This window comes from Heterodontus francisci, chromosome 18 (assembly GCF_036365525.1).
Source record: "Heterodontus francisci isolate sHetFra1 chromosome 18, sHetFra1.hap1, whole genome shotgun sequence".
NCBI classification, from domain to species: domain Eukaryota; kingdom Metazoa; phylum Chordata; class Chondrichthyes; order Heterodontiformes; family Heterodontidae; genus Heterodontus; species Heterodontus francisci.
The window spans coordinates 1196867-1217394 of NC_090388.1; the positions used below are offsets into that span (position 1 = coordinate 1196867).

A 20528-nucleotide genomic window follows, 5' to 3' on the forward strand; every position below is an offset into this window, starting at 1 on the left:
CAGCATAGATTTCCCAGAAAGTTACCTGGACTCCAAATTATGAGTAGTGATTACGCAAACTAGAGGTGTATTTCGTGGAATTTAGAAGCTTAAGGGGCGATTTGATCCAGGTTTCCAAGATATCAAGGGGGACAGATAGGATAAATTGGGAGAAACTATTATTTTGGCTGATTGGGGAGTCTAGGACAGGGGGCATAGTGGGGAAAAAAAATAGAGCCACACCTTTCAGGAGTGAAATTAGAAAATGCTTCTGCACACAAAGGGTTGTAGAAGTGTGGAACTCTCTTCTGTAAACAGCAATTGATGCAAGATCAATTGCTAATTTTAAAACTGAAGTTGATTTGGTACTTTTGGCTGACAAAAGTACCAAAGAATATGGGCAAGCTAGTATATAGAGCTAGGTCCCATGGGCAAAGCGGGTCTATAGAGCTAGGTCGCAGATCAGCCATGACCTCATTGAATAGAACAGGCTTGAGGGGCTAAATGGCCTGCTCCTGTGTAACATAAGCATGCAATATAAAAAGCATGCAATATAAAAAGCAGCGAGTTATCAGCCTCAGGACATTAACTCACCATTCAGAATGATCCAACTGCTGGTAGACAAGATTAACTGAATAGAGTTTATCCTATTGTGAGATTCTGATATTGAGACACATATTGAGAGACAGAGAGATCTTGGTGTCCAGGTGCATAAATCCCTGAAGGTTGCTACCCAGGTTAATAGGGCTGTTAAGAAGGCATATGGTGTGTTAGCTTTTATTAGTAGGGGGATCGAGTTTCGGAGCCACGAGGTCATGCTGCAGCTGTACAAAACTCTGGTGAGACCGCACCTGGAGTATTGCGTGCAGTTCTGGTCACCGCATTATAGGAAGGATGTGGAAGCTTTGGAAAGGGTGCAGAGGAGATTTACTAGGATGTTGCCTGGTATGGAGGGAAGGTCTTACGAGGAAAGGCTGAGGGACTTGAGGTTGTTTTCGTTGGAGAGAAGGAGGAGGAGAGGTGACTTAATAGAGACATATAAGATGATCAGAGGGTTAGATAGGGTGGATAGGGAGAGTCTTTTTCCTCGGATGGCGATGGCAAACACGAGGGGACATAGCTTTAAGTTGAGGGGTGATAGATATAGGACAGATGTCAGAGGTAGTTTCTTTACTCAAAGAGTAGTAGGGGCGTGGAACGCCCTGCCTGCAACAGTAGTAGACTCGCCAACTTTAAGGGCATTTAACTGGTCATTGGATAGACATATGGATGAAAATGGAATAGTGTAGGTCAGATGGTTTCACAGGTCGGCGCAACATCGAGGGCCGAAGGGCCTGTACTGCGCTGTAATGTTCTAATTCTAATTAAGGAAGGAGGGCAATTCTAGGACAGTAGTAGGTTTTGTTCAAAGTATACCATTATTTAATAAAATGTATTTATTTATTTAGAGATACAGCACTGAAACAGGCCCTTCGGCCCACCAAGTCTGTGCTGACCAACAACCACCCATTTGTACGAATCCTACATTAAACACCATATTCTCTACCACATCCCCACCATTCCCCTACCACCTACCTACACTAGGGGCAATTTACAATGGCCAATTTACCTATCAACCTGCAAGTCTTTGGCTGTGGGAGGAAAACGGAGCACCCAGCGGAAACCCACGCAGACACGGAGAACTTGCAAACTCCGCACAGGCAGTACCCAGAATTGAACCCGGGTCGCTGGAGCTGTGAGGCTGCGGTGCTAACCACTGAGCCACTGTGCCGCCCATTTAGAAGCTAAATATTAGCTTCAGGAAGACTTTGGTTACCATCATGGAGTTCTCACTCCTAGGTCACTGACTAGCAGTGGCTCCGTGAGAAAACACAGGAACAACAACTGCAAAGTGTTCCAACAACCGTGCTAGAGCTGAAAAACCCTGGGAAATTAAGGTAGTTGGTGGGGATTAAGATATTCCAGCTACCATTTCCCAGAATCCATTTTTTTTCAGGATCATAGTTTCTTAAATAAATTGGGAGGGGGAAGGAAAGGGTACTTGAAACAACAAGGTCCTCCATCTTGACTTTCCATTCTACTTGAAATAGGTGAGCTAAGTCCACGATAGTCAAAGAATAAATATGACAGTTGAAGTGGTTATTCCTCATTCTGGGCTTTATGTCCGATAGAGAGTGTAAAATAACAGCACTGACTGCTTGTAAGAACTTAAAAACTTCCATTTATATAGCACCTTTCATGCCCTCAGGACTTCCCAAAGTGCTTTGCAACCAATATGTAATTTTCGAACTGCAGTCATTGTTGTAACCATATAAAAGTTACGGCACAGAAAGAGGCCATTCAGCCCATCATGTCTGCACTGGCTGAAAAAACTAGCCGCCCAATCTAATCACACCTTCCAGCACCTGATCCATACCCTTACACGTTTGAACACTTCAGGTGCATGTCCAGGGTAGCTTTTAAATTAGTTGAAGGTTTCTGTCTCCACCCCCGATCCAGGCAGTGAATTACAGACACCCACCACCCGCTGGGTGAAAAAGATTTTCCTCATGTCCCTCTAATCCTCTACATTAAATCTGTGCTCCCTGGTAATTTATCTCTCCGCTAGGGGAAACAGGTCCTTCCTGTCTACTCTATCTAGGCCCCTCAAAATTTTGTACACTTCAATTAAGTCACCCTCAGCCTCCTCTGTTCTAACAGAAACAACCCTAGCCAATCCAATTTTTCCTCACAGCCGCAACTTTCAAGTCCTGGCAACATTCTTATAAATTTCTTCTGTACTCTCTCCAGAGCAATTATGTCCCTCCTGTAATGTGGTGACTAGAACTGTACGCAATACACCAGCTGTGGCCTCACCAGCGTTTTACACAGTTCCAGCATTACATCCTGCTTTTGAATTCTGTACCTCAGCCAATAAAGGAAAGCATTCCATATGCCTTCTTCACCACTTTATCTACCTGTCCTGCCACCTTCAGGGACCTGTGGACATGCACTCCAAGGTCTCTCACTTCCTCCATCCCTATCAATATCCTCCTGTTTATTGTGTATTCCCTTGCTGTGTATGCCCTCCCCAGATGCACTGCCTCATACTTCTCAGGATTGAATTCCATTTGCCACTTTTCCACCCAAAAAGGAAAAGCAGTAGCCAATTAGCACACAGCAAATTCACACAAACAGCAATGTGGTAATGGTCAGGTACTCTGTTTTAGGTGTAAGTTGAATGGTAAATATTAACCAGGACAATGATGTGGTACAATATTAGGCCACTTGGACAACAAGGCTCCAGGTTCGCTTCCCAGTCTCAGGCAGTGCAGCAGTTATACAAGGTTGGACAAGGAAAAAAACATGATCCAGGATTCCCTCTCCTGATTCCTATCACATAATTATGCTAGAATGTGTGTACATATGAATATTGGATGAAACAACAAGGCTGGGTTACAATGTTTTCCACCACTCGAATAAGCTGCCAACCCTCATTATACAAGATCACACTGTTTAAGCTGCAGGTGCAAAATACCAAAGAGCTGTAAGACAGTACAGAATAAGAGAAAATGGACTTCCAATGAAACAAACAGTAGAGCGCGAGACAGCAAAATAGCTTCTTGCTTTCATGTGAGTACACCTAGCCTAAAATCTGTTATACACACAGATCATAAAACCAAAGTTACAGTAAAAGCTCCGACCAATTCAGCACCTCTGAACCAGCATTCAAGCCAGTGTGACACACTCAATTCAAGGCAGGAAACAGAACTTGTGCAAAATAAACCATAACCTACCCTACTGAAGAACGAGTGAAACCCAAGAAAAGAAATTACTAAAAGCTTTCTCATATTCTACTTTGAGAATTTGCCCCAGTATTTCCTTTTCTTAATATAGATTTTAGAAGCATTCCAGAAAGAGTCTTACAACACTTGTACTTATTGCACAACGTTTTTGTGAAAAATATGTGCAAAACTTGAAATATCAATATTCTGCAGCAGAGTCGTGGGATGCAGGTTCAGACTTGCAGCTTTTTGAACAACTTACAAATGTGTCAACAGTATTTCAACTGTACAGCATCTGAAACAAAAGGCCAGTGTCAACAAATACAAAAAAAACAATACCGAATTTGGTCACTGGACTGGCTATGCCCTGCCTCAGATGGATGGACATCTGATAAGATCATGAACCTGCCTGGCAGCCTTTCACGAAATAGAGTTTGCATACCTATTACCTAGGAAAGCCAGTGAAAGCTGTAGTTCCTTCTGCAAAGACAATGAAAAATGCACAGGGCACAGATGATTATTGAGCTGAAGCTTGGCTCATGGTTGGTGACACTTGCTCCTTACTGAGCTCTCCCAACCTGACTATTCTTTCTACCACCTGCCCCAGTCATAGCTTCGTTAACCCTACTCCTTGGGTATCTAATCCTTCAAGCACCTCGATAATTTGTGCCCCATTTGCTTTACCTTCAAAATCCTCGTTATCAACTGCCACCCTCCATGACCCATATCAAGTTTCTTCCCAAGATACCTTTCACACCTTCCTTTCCTCAGTCTCTGCACTGAGAAACTCCTCATCCTCAGTGATTTCAACCTCCAGTTCAACTCACCTTCCCCTCCCTCCTGATTTCACTGCCCTCTCCCTCCATTCCTATCGTTGTCCAACCTCTCCATTGTGGGACAAACTTAACAGCAGACCACCTTAAGAAGCTGTAAGTGAAGGTCACTGGAGGAAGTGATGTCACAGTACCCATGACCGGGGAGTTGTTGGCAGAGGCCAACAAGGTGAGAGGTGTTTCGATGTGGCTCCTGCAGTAACTGTTTGTGTTTGTGTGTGTGTGTGTGTGTGTGTATATATATATGTATATTCTGATTTGAAGTATAATAAAAACCCACATTTTCTTTGGATATTACTTGGCGTACTGTGATTCTTAAAACAGTTCACATAGCAAAAGAACAAGTAATATTACATGGTGGCAAACTTTGATATATTTTTTCTGAAGATCACCAAAGATTACATCAAGGCAACGTTTGATTTTCTTTTCTGAAGAACACACTTAGAGAGAACAAGGAAGAGAAAATTGACTACCTGGGAGTGTCTGAAGTTCCTAGAGAGCAGCTGGCAGGAAACCCCACAACAGTGCAGCGAGCTAGAACCACAAAGAGGACCCTGGAAGGTCTTGAAGCTGAGTACAGTTGGGAATTTGTCACACAATCTAATCCCACCTTCCACCACTTGGTCCTTTTATTTTTTATTCATTCATGGGATGTGGGCGACGCTGGCCAGGCCAGCATTTATTGCCCATCCCCAATTGCCCTCGAGAAGGTGGTGCTGAGCTGCCTTCTTGAACCGCTGCAGTCCATTTGGGGTAGATATACCCACAGTGCTGTTAAGAAGGGAATTCCAGGATTTTAACCCAGTGACAGTGAAGCAACGGCTATATAGTTCCAAGTCAGGATGGTGTGTGACTTGGAGGGGAACTTGCAGGTGGTGGTGTTCCCATGTATTTGTTGCCCTTGTCCTTCTAGTTGGTAGAGGTCGCAGGTTTGGAAGGTGCTGTGTAAGGAGCCTTGGTGCGTTGCTGCAGTGCATCTTGTAGATGGTACACACTGCTGCCACTGAGCGTCGGTGGTGGAGGGAGTGAATGTTTGTAGATGGGGTGCCAATCAAGCGGGCTGCTTTGTCCTCTATGGTGTCGATCTTCTCGAGTGTTGTTGGAGCTGCACCCATCCAGGCAAGTGGAGAGTATTCCATCACACTCCTAACTTGTGCCTTGTAGATGGTGGACAGGCTTTGGGGAGTCAGGAGGCGAGTTACTCGCTGCAGGATTCCTAGCCTCTGATTTGTTCTTGTAGCCACGGTATTTATATGGCTACTCCAGTTCAGTTTCTGGTCAATGGTAACCCCTAGGATGTTCATAGTGGGAGATTCAGCGATGGTAATGCTGTTGAATGTCAAGGGGAGATGGTTAGATTCTCTCTTGTTGGAGATGGTCATTGCCTAGCACTTGTGTGGCGCGAATGTTACTTGCCACTTATCAGCCCAAGCCTGGATATTGTCCAGGTCTTGCTGCATTTCTACACACACTGCTTCAGTGTCTGAGGAGTCACGAATGGTGCTGAACATTGTGCAATCATCCACGAACATCCCCACTTCTGACCTTATGATTGAAGGAAGGTCATTGATGAAGCAGCTGAAGATGGTTGGGCCTAGGACACTACCCTGAGGAACTCCTGCAGTGATGTCCTGGAGCTCAGATGATTGACCTCCAACAACCACAACCATCTTCCTTTGCGTTAGGTATGACTCCAGCCAGCGGAGGGTGTTCCCCCTGATTCCCATTGACCTCAGTTTTGCTAGGGCTCCTTGATGCCATACTCGGTCAAATGCTGCCTTGATGTCAAGGGCAGTCACTCTCACCTCACCTCAAGTTCAGCTCTTTTGTCCATGTTTGAACCAAGGCTATAATGAGGTCAGGAGCTGAGTGGCCCTGGCGGAACCCAAACTGAGCGTCACTGAGCAAGTTATTGCCAAGCAAGTGCTGCTTGATGGCACTGTTGATGACACCTTCCATCACTTTACTGATGATAAGAGAGTGGGCTGATGGGGCGGTAATTGGCCGGGTTGGATTTGTCCTCCTTTTTGTGTACAGGACATACCTGGGCAATTTTCCACATTGCAGGGCAGATGCCAGTGTTGTAGCTGTACTGGAACAGCTTGGCTAGGGGCGCAGCAAGTTCTGGAGCACAGGTCTTCAGTACTATTGCCAGAATATTGTCAGGGCCCATAGCTTTTGCAGTATCCAGTGCCTTCAGCCTTGCAGGTTACAGCACTTCAGCTGCATGACCAGGTACTTTTTAAAAAGAGTTGAGGGTTTCTGCCTCCACCATCAATCCAGACAGTGAATTCAAGACACCCACCACCCTCTGGGTGAACAAGTTTTTCCTCATGCCCCCTCTAATCCTTCGACCAACCACCTTAAATCTGTGCACCTCACCGCTAGGGGAAACAGGTCCTTCCTGTCTACTCTATCTAGGTCCCTCATAATTTTGTACACCCCAATTGAGTCACCCCTCAGCCTCCTCTGTTCCAAGGAAAACAACCCTAGCCGATCTAATCTTTCCTCATAGCCACAACTTTCAAGCCCTGGCAACATTCTTGTAAATCTCCTCTCTACTCTCTCCAGAGCAATTATGTCCTTCATCTAATGTGGTGACTAGAACTGTACGCAATACTTCAGCTGTGGCCTAACGAGCATTTTACACAGTTCCAGCATAACATCCCTGCTTTTGTATTCTATACCTCAACCAATAAAGGAAAGCATTCCATATGCCTTCTTCACCACTCTATCCACCCTACCTGCCACCTTCAGGGACCTGTGGACATGCATTCCAAGGTCTATCACTTCTACCCTCTCAATATCCTCCCATTTATTGTGTATTCCCTCACTTTATTTGCCCTCTCCAAATACATTACATGGAATGATGAAAAAAAAATTAAGAGGGAGAAAGTAGATTATGAGGGAAAACTAGCTGGTAATATAAAAACAGATAGTAAAAGTTGCTACAAGTATTTAAACAGGAAAAGAATAGCTAAAGCTAGTGTTGGTCCTATAGAGGGCAAGTCTGCAGAATTGAAATGGCGGAGGCTTGAACAGGTATTTTGTGTCTGTTTTCACTGTATAAGACTTAGAAAAGCTGCCAAAGATACTTGAAAATCAAGAGGTGAAAGGAAGGGAGGAACTTAAACCAATCACCAGCAGGGAAGAGATGCTGGGAAAACTATTAGACCTAAAGGCTGACAAGTCCCCAGGACCAAATGGCCTGCATCCTAGGATCTTAAAAGAAGTGGCCGCACAGATAGTAGAGGCTGTAGATATAATCTTCCAAAATCCCAGCAGAGTGGAAAATAGCAAATGTAACACCTCTATTCAAGAAAGGAGGGACACAGAAAGCAGGAAAGTATATGCCATTTAGCCTAACGTCTGTCATCGGGAAATTACTGGACTCCATTATTAAGGAGGTTATGGCAGGATACTTGGAAAATCATAATGGGATCAGAGTCAACATGATTTTGTGAAAGGGAAATCGTGTTTAACTAATTTATTAGTGTTCTTTAAGGAAGTACCAAGCAAGGTTGATAAAGGGGATCCTGTAGATGTGGTATACTTGAATTTCCAAAAAAAGTATTTGATAAGGTGACACATCAAAAGTTACTACACAAAATAAGAGTGCATGGAATAGAGCAGGGTTGTCCAACCTTTTCAGGTGGAGAGCCGCATTAAGATTTTTGCTCGGCTGAGGGGGGCCAGAAAACAAATTTGGAAAGATAAAGGCTTTAAAAATTTATCTTACTAATAAAAACAACAACAAATGTGCATTTCGTGAAGCATTAAAAGAAAAGACTAATTTACTGATTTACTTTCTCATCACGATATTGAAAACTGATATAGTGACATAGAAAGTTTAAGACAAAGAAAGAGGTCACTTGGCCTATCGTGTCTGTGCCAGTCGAAAAACGATCCACCTATTCTCATCCCACCTTCCAGCATTTGGCCCGTAGCCCTGCAAATTAACACACTTGAGCTGCATATCCAGACTCCTTTTGAATGAGTTGAAGGTCTCTGCCTCAACTACCCTTTCAGGCAGTGAATTCCATTACCCTCTGGGTGAAAAAGTTGTTACTCATCTCCCAATCACTTTAAATCTATGCCCCCTCGGCACTGAGCTTTCTATAATGAGGTGACCAGAACTGCACATAGTACTCAAGTTGTGGCCTAGCCAATGAATTAGACAGTTTCCAGCATAACCTCCCTGCTCTTATATTCTATACCTTGGCTAATAAAGGATTCCATATGCCTTCTTAACCACCTTAACAACCTGTCCTGCTACCTTCAGGGATCTGTGGACATTCACTCCAAGGTCCCTCACATCCTCTACATTTCTCAGTATTTTCCCATTAATCGTGTATTCCTTTGCCTTGTTTGACCTCCCCAAATGCATCACATCACACTTCTCCAAGTTGAATTCCATTTGCCACTTTTCTGCCCATCTGACCAGACTGTCAATATCTTCCTGCAGCCTACAGCTATCCTCCTCACTATCTACCACACCGCCAATCTTGGTGTCATCTGCAAACTTCTTGATCATGCGCCCTACATTTACATCCAAGTCGCTAATATATACCACAAAAAACAGGGGCCCCAGTTCGGAGCACTGCGGAACGCCACTGGAAACAGCCCTCCAGTCGCTAAAACAGCGGTCAACAATTACCCTTTGTTTCCTGCCACTGAGCCAATTTTGTATCCACCTTGCTGCATTTCCCTGGATCCCATGGGATTTTATTTTTTTAACCAGTCTGCCATGTGGGACCTTGTCAAAAGCCTTGCTAAAATCCATGTAGACCACATCAACTGCACTACCCTCATCTATCTTCCTTGTTACTTCTTCAAAAAATTCGATCAAGTTGGTCAAACAAGATCTTCCCTTAACAAATCCATGCTGACTATCCTTGATTACCTGTGCCTTTCTAAGTGACAGTTTACCCTGTCTGCCAGAATAGATTCCAATAATTTGCCCACTACTGAGGTTAGACTAACTGGCCTGTAATCATTTAGTCTATCCCTCTTTCCCTTTTTAAACAGAGGCACAACGTTAGCAATTCTCCAATACTCTGACACCACACCTGTATCCAGTGAGGACTGGAAAATGATTGTCAGATCCTCTGCTATTTGCTCTATTGCTTCTTTTTAACAGCCTACGATACACTTCATCTGGCCCTGATGATTTATCAACCTTCAAGGATGCTAATCCCATTAATAATTCCTCTCTTCCTACATTTATCATATCCAACACTTCACACCCTTCCTCCTTAACTACAATATCTGCATCGTCCCCCTCTTTTGTGAAGACAGATGCAAAGTATTCATTAAGAACGAAACCAATATATTCCGCTCCTGCACATAGGTTACCTTTTTGGTCTTTTCTGGGCCCAACTCTGTCCTTAGTTATCCTCTTATTCTTAATGTATTGATAAAATATCTTTGGGTTCACCTTGATTTTGCTTGCCAATATTCTTTCATGCCCTCTCTTTGGTTTCCTAATTACATTTTTGATTTCACCTTCCCACTTTCTCTACTTTCCTCTTGGCTTTCTCTAGTATTGAGTTCTCGGTGTCGGACATAAGCTTTCCTTTTTTGCCTTACCTTACACGGTCGGCTCCTTGACATCCATGGGGCTCTAGATTTTACCACCTCACCCTTTTTCTTTGTGGGAACATGTTTACCCTGAACCCCTTGAATCTCCGCTTTGAATGCCTCCCACTGCTCTGACACTGATTTACGTTCAAGCAGCTGTTTCCAGTCCACTTTTGCTAAATCACTCCTGTTTAGTAAAATTGTCCTTGCCCCAATTGAGAACTCTAAATCTTGTTCTAGCTCTGTCCTTTTCCAGAATTATGTCGAACCTGATGGACTGAATTATGATCACTACCACCAAAATGCTCTCCCACTGCCACTTCTTCCACCTGCCTATCTTCATTTCCTAAAATGAAGTCTGAAACTGCATCCTCTCTTGTTGGACTTGCTACGTACTGGCCAAAAAGGTTCTCCTGAATGCACATCAAGAATTCTGCTCCCTCAATTCCTTTCATGCTAAAATTATCCCAGTTAATAACGGGGTAGTTAAAATCCCCTACTATTACTGCCCTGTTGTTCTTGCACTTCTCAGCGATTTGCCTACATATCTGCTCTTCTATCGCCTTCTGACTATTTGGGGATCTATAGTACACTCCCAGCAGTGTGATTGCCCCTTTTTTGTTCCTTAGCTCAATCCATATCGCCTCATTTGATAAACCTTCCAACATATCAGCCCTCCTCACAGCTGTAATAGTTTCTTTGACAAAAAGTGCCACTCCCCCTCCTTTCTTATCCCCCTATCGCGTCTGAAAACCCTGTAACCAGGAACATTGAGCTGCCATTCCTGTCCCTCCTTAAGCCATGTTTCTGTAATCGTGATATCATACTGCCACGTGTCTATCTGTGTCCTCAGCTCATCTGCTTTATTTGCTGTACTCCTTGCATTGAAATAGATCCCCTGGAGTACTGCCAAACTCTTTTATTTTCGAACCCTCGTTTCCTCTGTCTTCCAGACTCATTCATTAATTTTCTGCCTTCCATTTTCATTTCGTCCCAACTGAGTCTCTCAGGTCTCCATCCCCCTGCCAAACAAGTTCAAACCTTCCCCAACAGCACTAGCAAAACGTCCCGCAAGGAACTCAGTTGCGGCTCTGTTCAGGTGCGACCCATCCAGCCTGTACAGGTCCCATCTCCCCCAGAGCCAGTCCCAATGTCCCAGGAATCTGAAGCCCTCCCTCTTGCACCATCTTTCCATTCCTATCATTCTATTCCTATACTTGATATACCTAGCATTGTTTTTGTTTGCATAAGTAGTCAAACTCAACCTGCACACTTGATGTAGTGATGCAGAGTATTCTGAATAGATTTCCATCTGTCAGAAAAGACCTTGATCTCTCTTCCCGACCCCCTCTCCCCACGCTCTTTGTGTGTGTGCTTCATTCTCTCGCCCACCGCACCACCACCACCAGCCCCCCACACCCTCCCCCACCACCCCATAACTAGGGGTCACAGATTGAAAGTTTTGTGCAAAAGATGATGGGGGAATATGAGGAAGCAATTTTTTATGTAGTGGGTGGTAATGAACTAGAACTCGCTGCCCACATGGATGGTGGAAGTGAAGACAATCAATGACTTCAAGAGGAAGTTGGATGGTCACCTGGAGAAATAGACTTGCAGGGCTACGGGGATTGAGCCAGAGAGTGGGACTGACTGCATCGCTCCGTGGAGAGCCGACATGGACTTGAATGGCCAAATGCCTCCTCAGCTGTAAGTAAATGACTATGACAGTCCTTCAGTCTCCCCCCTCCATGGTTGGGGATGGCTACAACAATCGGTATGTATGGTAACCAAGGCTCAGAAGTCTACTAAACCTTGTGGCAAATGTGGCCTGACCCACCCAATTCACAGTTGTCTGACATACCAGAACTTGTATAAAGCTTGAGGCATGCGACGACAATCGACAAGGCAATGCAGAAGGCCAAACTCAGATACTGCACACAGGAATAGTGGCACATCATGGGCGGCACAGTGGCGCAGTGGTTAGCACCGCAGCCTCACAGCTCCAGCGACTCGGGTTCAATTCTGGGTACTGCCTGTGTGGAGTTTGCAAGTTCTCCCTGTGTCTGCGTGGGTTTTCGCCGGGTGTTCCAGTTTCCTCCCACCACCAAAGACTTGCAGGTTGATAGGTAAATTGGCCATTATAAATTGCCCCTAGTATAGGTAGGGGAATATAGGAACAGGTGGGGATGTGGTAGGAATATGGGATTAGTATAAATGGGTGGTTGATGGTCGGCACAGACTCGGTGGGCCGAAGGGCCTATTTCAGTGCTGTATCTCTAAATAAAATAAAAAATCACATGCAGAGAGAATTTCTGCAAGACAGGATGGCAAGCACAACAAAGGTCGGCCAACACACAACAAAAGCCCAAGCAGATACATCAGGTCAGCAGAGAAACAGATTGTCAGGAGGATATGGATGCAGAATGCACTCGTGCGAACAGCAAGCAAGAATTTCAGAGTTAATTTGGATCCACATGTCAATGCTATTATGCAATCTGAGGCATTCACCACGATTGAGATTATATGGCCAAAGAGTGGCAAGCATAAACTTAGAGTAAAAACTAACGCAAGTGCAAATATTCTGCCCATCCGTGTGCTTAAGGACATGTACTTGAAAGAAATGGGAATCTATGGCACGAGCCGCTACAGCTATGCTGAGCGCCTACAATGGTTCTCCAATCAAGTGCACTGGAACAATAATCTTGCAGTGCATCTATGGAAGCTCCAAACGGCTACCACAAATGTTTTATATTGTAGACACAACTGGACCAGCTATCACAGGACTTCTTGTATGCCGAGATTTACATATTGTCACAATACATGAAGTCAGTAATGCACCGAAGATGGTACAAAATACCCAGGTCGAGAGTATTGGATCGGTCTGTGTAAAGTCTTGACACGAAGAGGCGATATGACCGGGAGTCTCAACTCGAGCTTCGGTTTGTTGCATCGAGACCAGAGGGATTGCTGACGATTGGCAATGTTGCTAGTCATCATTTTTCTAAGCTTTGTAAACAAGGGAAGATCAAGGCAACGTACGACAGGCAAGCGGGGCCAGAACTGGCTCGATTGCCAGTAGGACAAGAGGTCAGAGCCCTCAACCATGCGTCGGGAACTCGGTAGCCTGCAGAGGTTGCTAGGATATGCGACCAGCCCCGATCATACGAGGTCCAGACATCAATGGTGCAATTCTCAGACGGAACCGACGGCAACACTACATGTGACAACCCTGTGGCATCGTGGACATGTTCAAAGACAAAGTCTGAAGTTAGAACGTACAGAGGCTACAAGCACAGCAGAAGAATATGACAACCAGAGTCACAGAGGAGTCATCAAGACGAGCTCAGCTCCGGGAAGAGATTTACGATAACACGACTGGAACGAAAAAGCACAAACCTCCTCCATGTTTTAAAGACTGTTAACTTATTCGCTCGTAAATAACATTTTGTTTTAATCATGTATAGTTAATCCGAACCGCAACATCATTGGATATTGTACATATGTTTTTATTATGGAAAAAAGGGATGTTGAACGACCTTAACAGCAGACCACCTTAAGAAGCTCTAATGTGAGACCAGGGAGTTGTGGGTGTGGTCCAACAGAGAGAGATGTGTTTAGATGTTGCTCCTGCAGTAATTGTTTGTGTGTGAAAATATATATATATATATAAAAACTCACATTTTCTTTGGATAATACTTGCAGACCTGTGAGTCTTATAATAGTTTACTCAAAGGAAAAAGTAATATTATACTCTCCTTTCATATACACTCTCCTAACCATATTACTTGAATGGTAAAAAGTTGCAGCATGCTGCTATGCAGAGGGACCTAGGTGTCCTTGTGCATGAATCGCAGAAGGATGGTCTGCAGGTACAGCAAGTAATTAGGAAGGCAAATGGAATTTTGTCCTTCATTGCTAAAGGGATTGAGTTTAAAAGCAGAGAGGTTATGTTGCAGCTGTATAAGGTACTGGTGAGGCCGCACCTGGAGTACTGTGTGCAGTTTTGGTCTCCTTACTTGAGAAAGGATATACTGGCACTGGAGAGGGTGCAGAGGAGGTTCACGAGGTTGATTCTGGAGTTGAGGGGGTTGGCTTATGAGGAGAGACTGAGTAAATTGGGATTATATTCATTGGAATTCAGAAGAATGAGGGGGGATCTTATAGAAACATATAAAATTATGAAGGGAATAGAGAAGATACAAGTAGAGAGGATGTTTCCACTGGCAGGTGAAGCTAGGACAAGAGGGCATAGCCTCAAGATTAGAGGGAGCAGATTTAGGACTGAATTAAGGAGGAACTTCTTCACCCAGAGGGTTGTTAATCTATGGAATTCCTTGCCCAGTGAAGTAGTTGACGCTTCTTCAGTAAACGTCTTTAAAGCTAAGGTAGATATCTTTTTGAACAATAAAGGAATTAAGGGATACGGTGAGAGCGCGGGTAAGTGGATCTGAGTCCACGAAAAGATCAGCCATGATCTTATTGAATGGCGGAGCAGGCCCCAGGGGCCGGACGGCCTACTCCTGCTCCTAGTTCTTATGATCTTATGATTCACCACCACCCTCATGACCTTGCCATCTCATGTGGTCTCTCCACTTTCATAGGCAAGGCCATTTCCAACCCCATTTGTTTCTGCTTCCACTCCAAATCATGTACAACTCGACTTTCAAACTCCCAACTGTATAGCCCTTGACCTACCACTAACCATAATACTTCTGTAGCAGTCAATTTGCTCACCCACTCACTCACCTACACTTTTGATGTCCATCCCCAAAACATTTCATCGCTGCCATTCTGATCACACCCTTCATATAGCCCCCAGTTTTACTCCCTCAAATTTAAGGGATGCAGATGTGAGTATTTTTTTTCTATTCGTTCATAGGATGTGGGCATCGTTGGCTCGGCCAGCATTTATTGCCCATCCCCAATTGCCCTCGACAACTGAGTGGCTTGCTAGGCCATTTCAGAGGGCAGTTAAGAGTCAACCACATTGCTGTGGGTCTGGAATCACATGGAGGCCAGACCAGGTAAGGACATCAGACTTCCTTCCCTAAAGAACATAAGTGAACAATCAACAATTGTTTCAGTCACCATTAGACTAGCTTTTTAATTCCAGATTTTTTAATTGAATTCAAATTTCACTGTCTGCATATCTGGCACATCACTAGTTTAGCCATCTACTTAGTCAACATGTGGTATATATTCCCAGAAAATTCAGTGACCGCTGTTTCAGTTAACACCTTTAAAAAAAAAGGAGCAACAAGAACACATGGCTCAGAATGGGTTTGAGGATGAGGATGACTACAGAAATGGATGTGAAAAAATTGCATCGTTTTCCAGCTTTTGGAACAGTTGCACTGTCAAGAATACTCTAAACAAGGTTGTTTCAGGTAATCAGTCTGGATTAGAAATTATATTGAAACACAAACAAGAAATGCTGGAAATACTCAGCAGAACTGGCAGCATCTGTGGAGAGAGAAGCACAGTTAATGTTTCAGGACTGATGGTCACTGACCTGAAACATTAACTCTGCTTCTCTCTCCACAGATACTGCCAGACCTGCTGAGTATTTCCAGCATTTCTTGTTTGTGTTTCAGATTTCCAACATCTGCAGTACTTCACTTTCATTTTAGAAATCATGCTGTTTGCATCAGTGACCTGAAGCACTGACTTATCCAAGGTGCCCTGCTTATGTGAGCATCTGTCTCTATGTGATGATCGAGCACAATAACTTCACCCTCCACCTGGAACTGATTGAGGCCACAATGAATACACACGGTTCAAGCCAATTGGCAAGGATTAGCCCCAATCCTGCCAACAAGTAACCCTACCCAAAATGTACAGAACTCTGAGGCCACTCCAAGTATACTGTAAAATATGATGTATTGTACTCTGACCTGAAACAGTATGTAAATCTTTGTACAGATATATGTATTTTTAAACTGTCATAAAACATGAAGAATGGTCACAGAAGGTGGTCTTCATCAAGCAATGTGATGAGTAATACTACAAATCCCAGTCGTCTTCTCAAACCAGCCAGCCAGAGTTCACGGACCATGTATCGCATGAGCCACATTTGAACACCAAGTTTGTATCGTGTGTAGCTGTCGCTACACAGAGCCAACAAGCCCCAAGTTGAATCGGCCTGTGGTTATTGGTTCTCAGGAAAAGTGGCAGTAAGGGCACAACAACCAATTGCACTAGTATTCAGGCAGATGAAAACCCTGCCAGGACCCTAAGTACACCTGCGTGAAAATAAATCAGAATCAAACTCAGCTGAAATGCCTTTTTACTGTCAAATGACCTGCCAACACTCATGATCAGGTCCAATTGTGAATAAAGTCAATCAGAAAAAAAATCCTTAGCATTGCAAAAACTGTGTTCCCATAAAGAGTCACCCATCTTCAGGAGAGGAGATGGAGGGGTGGGAGGGAAAGAGACTTAGAAAGGAGGAAAAAATTCAGGGACGACAAACTTACAAACTAAATCCAAATGAAATATTTTCACAACTCACATTCCCTTACAACAGATTTAGAATCTTGACTGACAATTTCAAGCTATCTTGAAACTGGAAAGCCTGTACATACCCATGTAAATCCATAGTCAGGAACCAACCTGACTCCAGAGCAATCTGACTCTGGAGCAAAGCAGGAATTCTCACTGCATTTTCCTCCAGAGTCCAACAAAGACCAATTTCCAAACTTGGACACATTCAGCACCTGTGCAGTACAAACACTACAGGTACAGATCAAAATCAGCATTACGCCCACACAAAACTAACAACTTTGTAACGATGAATAAATTAAATTCAATCACTCTATAATTGTTAACTACGTAATCTTTATGTGACATGAAATGTGTCGGCAAAACCACAAATTAATGATTGGAACTTGAGTCCCAGACACCACCTATTCCAAAAATAGGGGGGGAAGAGGAGAGCGGGGGGGGGAAGAGGAGAGCGGGGGGGGGAAGAGGAGAGCGGGGGGGGAAGAGGAGAGCGGGGGGGGAAGAGGAGAGCGGGGGGGGAAGAGGAGAGCGGGGGGGGAAGAGGAGAGCGGGGGGGGAAGAGGAGAGCGGGGGGGGAAGAGGAGAGCGGGGGGGAAAAGAGGAGAGCGGGGGGGGGAAAGAGGAGAGCGGGGGGGGAAGAGGAGAGCGGGGGGGGAAGAGGAGAGCGGGGGGGGAAGAGGAGAGCGGGGGGGGAAGAGGAGAGCGGGGGGGGAAGAGGAGAGCGGGGGGGGAAGAGGAGAGCGGGGGGGGAAGAGGAGAGCGGGGGGGAAGAGGAGAGCGGGGGGGGAAGAGGAGAGCGGGGGGGGAAGAGGAGAGCGGGGGGGGAAGAGGAGAGCGGGGGGGGAAGAGGAGAGCGGGGGGGGAAGAGGAGAGCGGGGGGGGAAGAGGAGAGCGGGGGGGGAAGAGGAGAGCGGGGGGGGAAGAGGAGAGCGGGGGGGGAAGAGGAGAGCGGGGGGGGAAGAGGAGAGCGGGGGGGGAAGAGGAGAGCGGGGGGGGAAGAGGAGAGCGGGGGGGGAAGAGGAGAGCGGGGGGGGAAGAGAGAGCGGGGGGGGAAGAGGAGAGCGGGGGGGGAAGAGGAGAGCGGGGGGGAAGAGGAGAGCGGGGGGGGAAGAGGAGAGCGGGGGGGGAAGAGGAGAGCGGGGGGGGAAGAGGAGAGCGGGGGGGGAAGAGGAGAGCGGGGGGGGAAGAGGAGAGCGGGGGGGAAGAGGAGAGCGGGGGGGGAAGAGGAGAGCGGGGGGGGAAGAGGAGAGCGGGGGGGGAAGAGGAGAGCGGGGGGGGAAGAGGAGAGCGGGGGGGGAAGAGGAGAGCGGGGGGGGAAGAGGAGAGCGGGGGGGGAAGAGGAGAGCGGGGGGGGAAGAGGAGAGCGGGGGGGAAGAGGAGAGCGGGGGGGGAAGAGGAGAGCGGGGGGGGAAGAGGAGAGCGGGGGGGGAAGAGGAGAGCGGGGGGGGAAGAGGAGAGCGGGGGGGGAAGAGGAGAGCGGGGGGGGAAGAGGAGAGCGGGGGGGGAAGAGGAGAGCGGGGGGGGAAGAGGAGAGCGGGGGGGAAGAGGAGAGCGGGGGGGGAAGAGGAGAGCGGGGGGGGAAGAGGAGAGCGGGGGGGGAAGAGGAGAGCGGGGGGGGGAAGAGGAGAGCGGGGGGGGGAAGAGGAGAGCGGGGGGGGAAAGAGGAGAGCGGGGGGGGAAAGAGGAGAGCGGGGGGGGGAAAGAGGAGAGCGGGGGGGGGAAAGAGGAGAGCGGGGGGGGGAAAGAGGAGAGCGGGGGGGGGAAAGAGGAGAGCGGGGGGGGGAAAGAGGAGAGCGGGGGGGGGAAAGAGGAGAGCGGGGGGGGGAAAGAGGAGAGCGGGGGGGGGGAAAGAGGAGAGCGGGGGGGGGGAAAGAGGAGAGCGGGGGGGGGGAAAGAGGAGAGCGGGGGGGGGAAAGAGGAGAGCGGGGGGGGGGAAAGAGGAGAGCGGGGGGGGGGAAAGAGGAGAGCGGGGGGGGGGAAAGAGGAGAGCGGGGGGGGGGAAAGAGGAGAGCGGGGGGGGGGAAAGAGGAGAGCGGGGGGGGGGAAAGAGGAGAGCGGGGGGGGGGGAAAGAGGAGAGCGGGGGGGGGGAAAGAGGAGAGCGGGGGGGGAAAGAGGAGAGCGGGGGGGGAAAGAGGAGAGCGGGGGGGGAAAGAGGAGAGCGGGGGGGGAAAGAGGAGAGCGGGGGGGGAAAGAGGAGAGCGGGGGGGGGAAAGAGGAGAGCGGGGGGGGGAAAGAGGAGAGCGGGGGGGGGAAAGAGGAGAGCGGGGGGGGAAAGAGGAGAGCGGGGGGGGAAAGAGGAGAGCGGGGGGGGGAAAGAGGAGAGCGGGGGGGGAAAGAGGAGAGCGGGGGGGGGAAAGAGGAGAGCGGGGGGGGGAAAGAGGAGAGCGGGGGGGGGAAAGAGGAGAGCGGGGGGGGGAAAGAGGAGAGCGGGGGGGGAAAGAGGAGAGCGGGGGGGGGAAAGAGGAGAGCGGGGGGGGAAAGAGGAGAGCGGGGGGGGGAAAGAGGAGAGCGGGGGGGGGAAAGAGGAGAGCGGGGGGGGAAAGAGGAGAGCGGGGGGGGGAAAGAGGAGAGCGGGGGGGGGAAAGAGGAGAGCGGGGGGGGGAAAGAGGAGAGCGGGGGGGGGAAAGAGGAGAGCGGGGGGGGAAAGAGGAGAGCGGGGGGGGAAAGAGGAGAGCGGGGGGGGAAAGAGGAGAGCGGGGGGGGAAAGAGGAGAGCGGGGGGGGGAAAGAGGAGAGCGGGGGGGGGAAAGAGGAGAGCGGGGGGGGGAAGAGGAGAGCGGGGGGGGGAAAGAGGAGAGCGGGGGGGGGAAAGAGGAGAGCGGGGGGGGAAAGAGGAGAGCGGGGGGGGGAAAGAGGAGAGCGGGGGGGGGAAAGAGGAGAGCGGGGGGGGGAAGAGGAGAGCGGGGGGGGGGAAGAGGAGAGCGGGGGGGGGAAGAGGAGAGCGGGGGGGGGAAAGAGGAGAGCGGGGGGGGGAAAGAGGAGAGCGGGGGGGGGGAAAGAGGAGAGCGGGGGGGGGGAAAGAGGAGAGCGGGGGGGGGGAAAGAGGAGAGCGGGGGGGGGGAAAGAGGAGAGCGGGGGGGGGGAAAGAGGAGAGCGGGGGGGGGGAAAGAGGAGAGCGGGGGGGGGGAAAGAGGAGAGCGGGGGGGGGAAAGAGGAGAGCGGGGGGGGGAAAGAGGAGAGCGGGGGGGGGGAAAGAGGAGAGCGGGGGGGGGGAAAGAGGAGAGCGGGGGGGGGGGGAAAGAGGAGAGCGGGGGGGGGGAAGAGGAGAGCGGGGGGGGGGAAAGAGGAGAGCGGGGGGGGGGAAGAGGAGAGCGGGGGGGGGGAAGAGGAGAGCGGGGGGGGGGGAAGAGGAGAGCGGGGGGGGGGGAAGAGGAGAGCGGGGGGGGGGAAGAGGAGAGCGGGGGGGGGGAAGAGGAGAGCGGGGGGGGGAAAGAGGAGAGCGGGGGGGGGAAAGAGGAGAGCGGGGGGGGGAAAGAGGAGAGCGGGGGGGGGGAAAAGAGGAGAGCGGGGGGGGGGGAAAAGAGGAGAGCGGGAGGGGGGGGAAAAGAGGAGAGCGGGGGGGGGGGGAAAAGAGGAGAGCGGGGGGGGGGGGAAAAGAGGAGAGCGGGGGGGGGGGGGGGAAAGAGGAGAGGCGCCTGCCTATCAAGCGGTTAAGGGAGGGTGCTTGTGGAGTGTTCAGCGGTGACAGACGGCCAGAATTCAGGAATGGGGGAGTTTCTGGAGTTAAAGCCCCAACAGATTCAGCCATTTACCCCACCGCCCCAGGTAAAACAGAACAGTCCCGGGCCACAGTCTTAGCTCCCTGGGATTCCCCATTCCATTTCAGCAGATCAGAGGCCGGGTTGGCAGGATTCCACCCTCTCACCCA

At 48.6% G+C, this 20528-nt stretch overlaps 1 protein-coding gene across 5 annotated transcripts in view; it reads right to left on the reverse strand.

The window, feature by feature from the left end:
• osbpl8 (oxysterol binding protein-like 8) overlaps positions 1 to 20528 on the reverse strand; it is a 435666-nt gene that overhangs the window by 412529 nt on the left and 2609 nt on the right. The gene's annotated exons all lie outside the window — the stretch shown is intronic.